Raw genomic sequence first — 11,823 nt, 5'->3', positions numbered from 1 at the left:
CTACTGTGCAGGGCCAGTAGGCAGGGACTACCAACGTACCTGTAGTACAGGCCCTACCATCCATCACCTAATAGAGATGCAACAGTGGTTTACCACATTCACCCCCTGTTAAAATTGAGTCTGGCGGGGGTGGTGGAGAACTATATATAACAAATGGTTTCCTTTTTACATTTACACTGACATTTGATAGAGAGAAAAAAAAAGAGAGAAAAAAAAGTATTTTGAAGTCCAGTGGACCAGTTAGAGGTTTAACCGGTCCGGGGCCTTGGTGTGCCGCTGGGAGCGACGTAGTGGTGGCGGCGATGCCGATGCTGGTCTGATGTCCGGAGGCTCCGGGAACATGCCAAAATCCTCTTCATTCTCAGGCGTGGGCAGGGGGAGGACGGATGGTCCCGGGGGGGGGGTTGCTGCTGGGAGCGCCAGGGGAGGGGAGGGTGGTGCCTGGCCGGGGGTGTGCCAGGTCCCTGAGGGAGACAGTATCCTGGCGGCTGTGGGGGTAGGCATACTGGGGGTTTGCATGGAGCAGTTGCACCCTTTCCACCAACGGGTCCGCCTTGTGGAGTCGGACGTGCCTACGGAGCAGGACGGGTCCTGGAGGTGCGAGCCAAGTCGGGAGCGACACTCGGGATGTGGACTTCCTGGGGAAGGTAAAAAGGCGTTCATGGGGTGTGTTGTTAGTGGCGGTGCAGAGTAGTGACCGAATGGAGTGTAGTACATCAGGGAGGACCTCCTGCCAGCGGGATGCCGGGAGGTTCCTGGACCGTAGGGCCAGTTGGACGGCCCTCCACACCATCCCATTCTCCCTCGCTACCTGCCCGTTTCCCCGGGGGTTGTAGCTTGTCGTTCTGCTGGAGGCGATATCCCTGCTGAACAGGAACTGACGCAGCTCATCATGAAGGAGGATCCCCTGTCACTGAGGATGTAGGCGGGGAAACCGAACAGAGCGAAGATTGTGTTGAGGGCTTTGATGCCGGTGGCAGACGTCATATCGGGGCATGGGATGGCGAAGGGAAATCTGGAGTACTCATCGACCACACTGAGAAAATACGTGTTACGGTCGGTGGAGGGGAGGGGCCCTTTGAAATCCATGCTGAGGCGTTCAAAGGGGCGGGAGGCCTTCACCAGGCACGCACAGTCTGGCCGGTAGAAGTGCGGCTTGCACTCCGCACAGACCGGGCAGTCCCTGGTGATTGTCCGTAATTGCTCGACGGAGTAGGGTAGATTGCGGGCCTTTATGAAATGGTACAACCGTGTGACTCCCGGGTGACAAAGGCTGTTAAGTAATGGGTTAAGAGACATTGCAATTAGTTGTCTCATTTATGTTTAAGTATCCATTAATTGACACTGATATGTAAAGGGGCTTCAGGTGGCCTCTGTCAGGTGATGTATAGTTAGAGTTTTGTGCAAAGGCTGTTGGAATGAAATAAATGTGTGTTTGTGAAAAAGGAACAGAACTTTGGACTCTTCATATCACAGCAACTAAAACGTCTAACAGTGCAGGGTCCGGACTCGGTCCACCTGTGCTCTGGCATAACACCTTGGGATAGGGCGTCTGGGGGCTTGTTGAGCTTACCGGGGCGATACAAAATCTCGGAATTGTAGGTGGAGAGCTTGATCCTCCACCTCAAGATCTTATCATTCTTGATCTTGCCCCGCTGTGTGTTATTGAACATGAAGACTACCGACCGTTGGTCAGTGAGGAGAGTGAATCTCCTGCCGGCCAGGTAATGCCTCCAATGCCGCACCGCTTCAACGATAGCTTGGGCCTCTTTTTCGACGGATGAGTGCCAAATTTCTGAGGCATGAAGGGTGCGGGAAAAGAATGCCACGGGTCTGCCTGCCTGATTGAGGGTGGCAGCTAGGGCGACGTCTGATGCGTCGCTCTCTACTTTAAAGGGCAGTGTCTCGTCTACTGCGTGCATCCCGGCCCTGGCGATATCAGCTCTGATACGGGCGAAGGCCTGTTGAGCCTCGGCCGTCAGGGGAAAATGGGTTGACTGTATGAGTGGGCGGGCCTTGTCCGCATAGTTTGGGACCCACTGAGCATAGTACGAAAAGAACCCCAGGCAGCGTTTGAGGGCCTTGGGGCAGTTCGGAGGGGGAGCTCCATGAGGGGGCGCATGCGGTCGGGATTGGGCCCCAGAACTCTGTTCTGGACCACATAGCCGAGGATGGCTAAGCGGGTTGTGCTAAACACGCACTTCTCCTTGTTGTAGATGAGGTTTAGGAGAGTGGCGGTGTGGAGAAATTTGGCAAGGTTGGCGTCGTGGTCCTGGTCGTGGTCCTGCTGATCATGGCCGCAGATGGTGACGTTGTCTAGATACGGAAAGGTGGCTCGCAAACCGTACCGGTCGACCATTCGGTCCATCTCCCTTTAGAAGACCGAGACCCCGTTGGTGACGCCGAAGGGAACCCTGAGGAAGTGATAGAGGCGGCCGTCTGCCTCGAAGGCAGTGTATGGACGGTCCAATTTACGAATGGGGAGCTGGTGGTAGGCCGATTTGAGGTCTACCGTTGAGAAGACCCAGTACTGTGCAATCTGATTGACCATATCAGATATGCGTGGGAGGGGGTACGCGTTGAGCTGCGTGTACCGATTGATGGTCTGGCTGTAGTCCACGACCATTCTGTGTTTCTCCCCAGTTTTAACTACTACCTCTTGTGCTCTCCAGGGGCTGTTCCTGGCCTTGATGATGCCTTCCCGAAGCAACCGCTGAACCTCGGACCTGATGAAGGTCCTGTCCTGGGTGCTGTACCGTCTGCTGGTGGCGACGGGTTTGCAATCTGAGGTTAGATTTTCGAAGAGGGAAGGCGGATCGACCTTTAGGGTCGCAAGGCCGCACACAGTGAGGGGTGGTAGGGGCCCGCCGAATTTCAGGGTTAGGCTCTGGAGGTTGCACTGGAAGTCTAGGCCGAGTAGTAGGGCAATGCAGAGGTTAGGGAGGATGTAGAGGCGGAAGCCGCTGAATTCTACGTCCTGGACCGTGAGTGTGACTGTACAATACCCCCGGATCGCCACAGAATGGAATCCGGAGGCCAGGGAGATTTTTTGGTTGGTGGGATGTACCGCGAGGGAGCAGCGCCTTACCGTATCCGGGTGGATGAAGCTTTCGGTGCTCCCGGATTCCAGCAGGCAAGAGGTCACATGTCCATCGATTTTAACGCTGGTCGATGTGGTGGCCAGGTTGTGCGGACGAGACTGGTCGATGGTCACTGAGGCGAGTAATGGTCGGTCATCACTGGTGTTGGATGATGGAGAGCCTGGGGGACACAGGTCCTGGAACGCTGGTGGTGCCCATGCGCCGTGGGGGAGACAAGATGGCGGCGCCTGAAGATCTTGAGCCGCACGTGGCGGGGGTTGAACAAGATGGCGGCGCCCATGGGCCGCACGTGTTGCTCGGAGGGGAAGATGGCGGTGCCCACTGGCCGCGCTTGGTCTGAGGGGGCGAAGATGGTGGGGTCCACTGGCCGCGCGTGGTCCGGGGAGGTGAAGATGGCGGTGCTCGTCCGTAAACTAGGGGGGTGGGGGCGATCGTGGTGACTGCGCAGGCCTGGCACACTGTGGCGAAGTGCCCCTTCTTGCCGCAAACCTTACAAAGGGCAGCGCGGGCCAGGCAGCATTGGCGGGGGTGATTCTGCTGGCCGCAAAAGTAACATCGGGGTCTCCCAGGGTTCGCTGGCTGGCGCATGGCACAGGCGTATTGGCTGGGTAAGGTCCCCGCTGGGGCGGCTCTCTGTGGGGTCCATGATGCGTAGGAGGGATGGGCCGCGCGGCTGGGGGTGTAGGCCTGAACGTTGCGCAAGGCAACCGTCATAGAGAGCGCGGGTGTCTTTATCTCTGCTAGGTCGAGCGTGGCCCCTTCTAACAGTCGCTGGCGTATGAGGTCCGACCCAATCCCCGTAACAAACGCGTCCCGCATGAGGAGGTTTGAATGTTCAGTGGCCGTAACGGCCTGACAGCCACAGTCCCGGACGAGTGGGATTAGGGCCCGCCAGAAGTCTTCTATGGACTCACCAGGGAGTTGAGAGCGAGTGGCGAGTACGTGCCTGACGAAGAGCGTGTTCGTCTTCTGAGCTTATTTCTCTTTGAGAAGCGTCATGGCTTCTGCGTAGTTCGGCGCGTCCTGGATTAGCGGAAAGACGCTGGAGCTCAACCTTGAGTACAGGATCTGTATCTTCTGAGCCTTTGAGACAGGGGTGGTCGCTGAGTTGATGTGCGCCTCGAAGCAAGCTAGCCAGTGTTGAAAGTCCTTTTTGGCGTCGCTTGAATGCAGATCCAGCTGCAGGCGATCCGGTTTGATACGGAGGTCCATCTTTTGTAAATCTTAGAGCAATAGATTGATGCACGATCAATTGCACAAAGACTTGGGTTGGGTACAACTGAGACTTTATTGCTCTAAGATGTGTGGCCTCTCACAGCAGCTGGCGAAATAGCTGCAGCGTGGAGGACACACATATTTATACTCCGGCAGGGACTACCAACGTACCTGTAGTACAGGTCCTACCATCCATCACCTAATAGAGGTGCAACAGTGGTTTACCACACAGGAGTGTGTAAAATATTAGCACAGTGGTTAGCACTGTTGCTTCACAGCTCCAGGGTCCCAGGTTCGATTCCCGCTTGGGTCCCTGTCTGTGCAGAGTCTTCACATTCTCCCTGTGTCTGTGTGAGTTTCCTCCGGGTGCTCCGGTTTCCTTCCAAAAGTCCTGATAGAAGTGCTTGTTAGGTGAATTGGACATTCTGAATTCTCCCTCTGTACCCGAACAGGTGCCGGAGTGTGGCGACTAGGGGATTTTCATAATAACTTCATCGCAGTGTTAATGTAAGCCTACGTATGACAAAAATAAAGATTATTAATTATAGTGGGTGATTTCAACTTTCCCAGCATTGACTGGGATAGTCATTATGTTAAGGCCTTAGATGGAGCAGAGTTTATAAAATGTATACAAGAGAACTTTTTAGCTCAACATGTGGAAGGTCCAACAAGGGATGGTGCAGTGCTGGATCTAATTCTGGGGAATGAAGCTGGAAAAGTGGTTGATGTGATGGTGGGGGTGCATTTTTGTGATAGCGACCACAACATGATGCAATTTAAGTTTGTTATGGACAAGGAAATCGACAAATTGCAGAACCAGGTCTTGGATTGGGGGAGAGCAGACTTTCGTAAAATAAGGCAGAATCTGGCGAAGTAGGATTGGAACAAGTTACTGGTGGGGAGATCTACAGAAAAGCAGTGGGGGGGGGGGGGGGGGGTGTTCAAAGAGGAAATGGGGTGGGTACAGGCCCAACATCTTCCCTCTAGGGTAATAGGAAGGAGTAACAAGCCCAGAGAACCATGGATGACCAGAAATATTCAGGATCAATGAGAAGGAAGAAAGAGGCTTTTAATAAGTACAAGAGGAGCAAATCAACAGAGGCATTAGCGGAGTACAGAAGTGCAGGATGGAGCTTAAGAAAGCAATTAGGAGAGAAATGATGGGATATGAGAAATCTCTAGCTGGTAAAAGTAGGGAAATCCCAAGAGATTCCAAAAGTATGTCAATGGGAAGAGGATAACGAGGGAAAAAGTAGGGCTCATAAGGGACCAAAGCGGAAATCTGTGGGTGAAGCCAGAGGATATTGGTAGGGTGTTAAATTAATATTTCACATTTGTCTTCACTCAAGAGAATGAGGAGGCAGTTATGGAACTCGGGAAGAGAGACTGTGAGGTTATTGAGCAAGTTGTCATAGAGAAGAACAAGGTATTGGAGGTGTTGGTGGGCTTAAAAGTCCGGATGAATTGTGTCTCAGGTTGCTGTGGGAAGTGGGGGAGGTGATTGCAAGGGCCCTGATTCAAATGTTTAATTCTTCTTTGGCCACGGGAGAGGTGCCAGAGGACTGGAGAATTGAGAATGTGGTCACACTATTTAAGAAAGGTTGTAGGGATATGCCAGGGAACTACAGGCCAGTGTGTCTCACGTCAGTGGTGGGGAAACTAATGGAGAAAATTCTGAAGGAGAGAATCTAACTCCAATTGGGGAGGCAAGGTTTGATCAGGAATATTCAGCATTGCTTTGTCAGAGGGAGGTCATGCTTAACAAATTTGATTGAATTTTTTGAGCATGTGACTAAGTGTGTAGATGAGGGTAGTGAAGTTGATGTAGTTTACATGGATTTCAGCAAAGCATTTGACAAGGTCCCACATGGGAAACTTATAAAGAAGGCAAATGCACGTGGGATACAGGGGAACTTGATATGGTGGATTCAAAGCTGATTGAGCTGTAGGAAACAGAGGGTGATGACAGACTGGCAGCCAGTGTCCAATGGAGTACCACAGGGATCTGTGCTGGGTCCCCTATTATTCGTAATTTATATAAATGACAGATGACTGTGTGGGGGTAGGATCAGTATGTTTGCGAATGACACATAGATAGGTGGTTAACAGTGAGGCTGTGATTCTTGGGTTACAGGAGGATATAGATGCGATGGTCAAATGGGCAGAAAAATGGCAGATGGAATTTAATCCTGAAAAGTGTGAGATGTTACACTTTGGAAGGAGCAATTTGACAAGGAAATATTTAATGAATGGCACCACACTGGGAAGTCTTGAGGAACGAGGAGACTGTGGTGTGTTTGTAAATAGATCTCTGAAAGTAGAAGGGTAGGTTAATAGGGTGATGAAAAAGGCACATTGGTGAGGCCACAGCTGGAGTACTGTGTGCAGTTCTGGTCGCCACATTATAGGAAGGATGTGATTGTACTGGAGAGGGTGCAGAGGCGTTTCACCAGGATGTTGCCTGGTTTGGAAAAATTTTAGTTATGAAGAGAGGTTGGATAGGCTTGGGTTGTTTTCACTGGAGCAGAGAAGACTGAAGGGCGATCTGATCGAGGTGTACAAGATTATGAGGGGCATGGACAGGATGGATAGGGAACAGCTGTTCCCCTTAGTTGATGGGTTGGTTATGAGGAGGACACAAGTTCAAGATGAGAGACGGGAGATTCAGGGGGGAATTTGACGGAAACCACTTTTACCCAGAGGGTGGTGACGGTCTGGAACGCACTGCCTGGGAAGGTTGCCTTACGTCTTTTAAAAAGTACCTGGATGACTTCCGGTTGCGGCTATGCCTAGGGAGGTCGCATGTTCGGCAGCTCCCGCCGGGAATGCACTTTTGGGCTCTTCAGAGAGGCTCCAACGGCAATTATTCAACGGCTTCCAACATGGGAAGGTGACAGCAAGGTCCCCCCGACATTATATGGATTGGACCAGGAGTGGAGCGGTTAAAAAAGTGATCCTGGTACAGCGAAAAGTGGGAGGGAGGAAAAGCAAGATGGTGGCAGGTGGAGACCAAGCAGTGTGGGCGCAGTGGGCGTTTCTTAAACGCTGCTTTGAGGAGCTGAGGACAGAAATGCTGGCGCCAATGAAGGCGCCGATTGTGAAGCTTGTGGAGACCCAGAAGGCCCAAGGGGCGGCGATCCAGGAGGTGCGGCAAAAAGCCTCGGAGAACAAGGACGAGATCTTGGGCCTGGCGGTGAAGGTGGAGGCTCACGAGGCGCTGCACAAGAGATGGGCGGAAAAATTCGAGGACCTGGAGAATAGGTCGAGGAGGAAGAATCTTCGGATTCTGGGTCTCCCTAAAGGAGTGGAGGGGCCCGATGCCGGGGCATATATGAGCACGATGCTCAATTCGCTGATGGGCGTTGGAGCTTTCCCGAGGCCCCTGGAACTGGATGGGGCTCCTCAGGTCCTAGCAAGGAGACCCAAAGCCAACGAGCCGCCGAGGGCTGTAGTGGTGAGGTTCCATCGCTTTATGGACAAAGAGTGTGTCCTGAGATGGGCCAAAAAAGAACGGAGCAGCAGGTGGAGAACACGGAGATCCAAATCTACCAGGACTGGAGTGCAGAGGTGGCTAAGAAGAGGGCTGGTTTTAACCTGGCTAAGGCGGTTCTCCATCGGAAGGGGGTGAAGCTCGGGATGCTGCAGCCAGCGCGATTGTGGGTCACGTTCCAAGATCGGCACCACTATTTTGAAACGCCTGATGAGGCATGGAACTTTATCCAGTCTGAAAAATTGGACTCAAATTGAGGGTTTGTCGTGGGGGGATGTTTACTGTGTTTACTGCGTTTGGGGAATGTTCTTTTTGTTTGAGTGCTGGGTGGGGATGGGTGAATGGATTTGATGTGGGGGCTGTGGGAGAGTGTGGGCGTCAGTGTTGGAGGGGCAGGGCCCCGCAGAGGAAGAGGGGGTTGGAAGCCCGGGGATGGGGAGTTGGGGTGGGGCCGCAGAGGGAAGCTGTGCCAGAGGGGGCGGGGCCGGCTCAGGAAAGCGCGGGCTTTTTCCTGCGTTAAGGAAGGATGGGGGTGGGGCCAAGGGGTGGGGGGATTCTCACACTGGGGGGTCGATGGAATGGCGGGAGAGGCCGGGGTCAGCAGGAGTCAGCTGACTTACGGGAGTGTCATGGGGGGAGCAAATGGCTAGATGAGGATCTGGGGGAGGGGGGGAACTGGGTTGCTGCTGCATTGGCCAAAGGGGAGCTGGAGGTAGGAGAGGTAGTCGGGGCGGGGGTCCGCCGCCTGCGGGACTGGAGGGTGCGGGAGGCGTGGGCACGTGGCTGGCCTAGAAAAGGAGATGGCTAGTCAGCTGGGGGGGGGGGTATCCCCCTGATCCTGCTGATAACTTGGAATGTGAGGGGCCTGAACGGGCCGGTCAAGAGGGCCCGGGTGTCCGTGCACTTAAAGGGACTGAAGGCAGACGTGGTTATGCTCCAGGAGACACACCTGAAGGTGGCAGATCAGGTTAGGCTGAGAAACGGATGGGTAGGGCAGGTCGTTCATTCAGGGCTGGATGCGAAGAACAGAGGGGTTGCAATACTGGTGGGGAAGCGGGTGTCGTTCGAGGCACAGAATATTGCAGTGGATAATGGAGGTCGATATGTGATGGTGAATAGTAGGTTGCAGGGGGTGCGGATGGTACTGGTGAACGTATATGCCCCGAATTGGGATGATGCCGGATTTATGAAACGCATGCTGGGTCGGATTCCGAATCTGGAGGTAGGAAGCTTGATAATGGGGAGGGACTTCAACACGGTGCTGGACCCAGCACTGGACCGTTCTAGGTCCAGGACGGGTAAGAGGCCGGTTGCGGCCAAGGTGCTCAGGGGGTTTATGGACCAGATGGGGGGAGTGGATCAATGGAGGTTTGCCAGGCCGCTGGCCAGGGAATTTTCCTTCTTTTCCAACGTCCATAGAGCCTACTCCCGGATAGATTTTTTTCATTTTGAGTAGGGCGCTAATCCCGAAAGTGGAGGGAATGGAATATTCGGCCATAGCCATCTCGGACCACGCCCCGCATTGAGTGGAGCTGGAGTTGGGGGAGGAGGGGGACCAGCGCCCGCTGTGGCGCCTTGATGTGGGACTGTTGGCGGATGAGGGGGTGTGGGGGCGGGTGCGGGGGTGTATGGAAAGATATTTGGAGGCCAATGACAACGGGGAGGTGCAGGTGGGGGTAGTCTGGGAGGCGTTGAAGGCGGTGGTCAGGTGAGAGCTAATCTCCATTAGGGCCCACAGGGAGAAAAGAGAGGGGAGGGAGAGGTTGGTGGGGGAGATTTTAAGGGTGGATAGGAGGTATGCAGAGGCCCCCGAGGAGGGGCTACTTAGGGAGCGACGGAACCACGAGACGGAGTTCGACCTGTTGACCACGGGGAAAGCAGAGGCACAGTGGAGGAAAGCGCAGGGGGCGACGTATGAGTACGGGGAGAAGGCGAGGCGGATGCTGGCACATCAGCTTCGTAAGAGGGAGGCAGTGAGGGAGATTGGTGGAGTTAAGGATAGAGGGGGGAATACGGTGCGGAATGCGGTGAGAATAAACGAGGTATTTCGGGACTTCTATGGGGATCTATACAGGTCTGAGCCCCCAGCAGAGAAGGAGGGGATGCGACGATTCCTCGATCAGCTGAGGTTCCTGAGGGTGGAGGAGCAGGTGGCTGGTTTGGGGGCGCCGATTGGGCTGGAGGAGCTGGTTAAAGGATTGGGGAGCATGCAGGCGGGGAAGGCCCCGGGGCCAGATGGGTTCTCGGTTGAATTCTACAGGAAATACGTGGACCTGCTGGGCTCGTTGCTAGTGAGGACTTTAAATAAGGCGAGGGAGGGGGGGACTTTGAGGTTTGGGTTCGGGGAGGGGTTCATCAGTTGGGTCAGGCTGCTATATAGAGCCCCAGTGGCGTGTGTGGCTACGAACCGGCGGAGGTCGGAGTACTTTTGGCTGTACCGGGGGACGAGGCAGGGGTGCCCCTTATCCCCCTTGTTGTTTGCACTGGCAATTGAGCCGCTGGCCATGGCACTGAGGGAGTCCAGGAAATGGAGGGGACTGGTCCGGGGGGGGGGGGGGGGGTGGGAGAGGAACACCGGGTTATCGTTGTATGCCGACGACCTGTTGTTGTATGTGGCAGATCCAGTGGAGGGGATGGCGGCGGTCATGCGGATTCTTAGGGAGTATGGGGACTTTTCGGGGTATAAACTCAACGTAGGGAAGAGTGAGCTCTTTGTGGTGCATTCAGGGGACCAGGGAAGGGGGATAGATGAGCTACTGTTGAAGAGGGCGGAAAGGAGCTTTCGGTACCTAGGGATCCAAGTAGCTAGGAGTTGGGGGGCCCTGCACAAGCTCAATTTGACGCGGTTGGTGGAACAGATGGAGGAGGATTTTAAAAGCTGAGATATGCTGCCACTCTCACTAGCGGGTAGGGTGCAGTTGGTCAAAATGACGGTCCTCCCGAGGTTTCTCTTTGTGTTCCAGTGCCTTCCCATTATGATCTCCAAGGCCTTTTTCAAACGGGTAAGCAGGAGCATCATGGGGTTTGTGTGGGCGAATAAGACCCCGAGGGTGAAGAGGGTGTTTCTGGAGTGTAGCAGGGACAGCGGGGCGCTGGCGCTGCCGGATTTGTGTGGCTATTATTGGGCAGCCAATGTGGCGATGATCCGTAAGTGGGTAATGGAGGGAGAGGGGGCAGTGTGGAAGAGGCTAGAGATGGCGTCGTCTGTGGGCACGAGCCTGAGGGCGCTGGTGACGGCACCGCTGCCGCTCTCGCCGACAAGGTACACCACGGGTCCGGTGGTGGCGGCGACGCTGAAGATCTGGGGGCAGTGGAGGCGACACAGGGGCGAGGTGGGAGCCTCGGTTTGGTCCCCGATTCAGGAGAATCATCGGTTCGTCCCAGGAAGGATGGATGGGGGGTTTCGGAGCTGGCATCGGGCAGGGATTAGAAGAATGGGGGACCTGTTCATCGATGGGACGTTTGCGAGCCTAGGGGCGCTGGAGGAGAAGTTTGGGCTACCCCCGGGAAACGCTTTCAGGTACATGCAAGTGAGGGCGTTTGTGAGGCGGCAGGTGAGGGAATTCCCGCTGCTTTCGGCACGTGGGATTCAGGACAGGGTGATTTCGGGTGTATGGGTTGGAGAAGGCAAGGTTTTGGCGATTTACCAGGAGCTGAAGGAAGAGGCGGAGGCCTCGGTGGAGGAGTTAAAGGGCAAGTGGGAGGAAGAGCGTGGGGAGGAGATAGATGAGGGTCTGTGGGCTGATGCCCTGAGTAGGGTTAATTCTTCCTCCTCTTGCGCCAGGCTCAGCCTAATACAGTTCAAAGTTACTCACAGAGCGCATATGACAGGGGCGAGGTTGAGTAGGTTCTTTGGGGTGGAGGACAGATGTGGGAGGTGCTCGGGGAGCCCGGCAACCACGTCCATATGTTCTGGCCGTGCCCGGCGCTGGATGGGTTCTGGAGGGGTTTTGCGAGGACTATGTCCAAGGTGGTGCACGCCCGGGTCAAGCCGAGCTGGGGATTAGCATTATTTGG

Source organism: Scyliorhinus torazame, chromosome 1 (genome assembly GCF_047496885.1).
Source record: "Scyliorhinus torazame isolate Kashiwa2021f chromosome 1, sScyTor2.1, whole genome shotgun sequence".
NCBI classification, from domain to species: Eukaryota; Metazoa; Chordata; class Chondrichthyes; order Carcharhiniformes; family Scyliorhinidae; genus Scyliorhinus; species Scyliorhinus torazame.
This window is presented reverse-complemented; position numbering follows the sequence as displayed.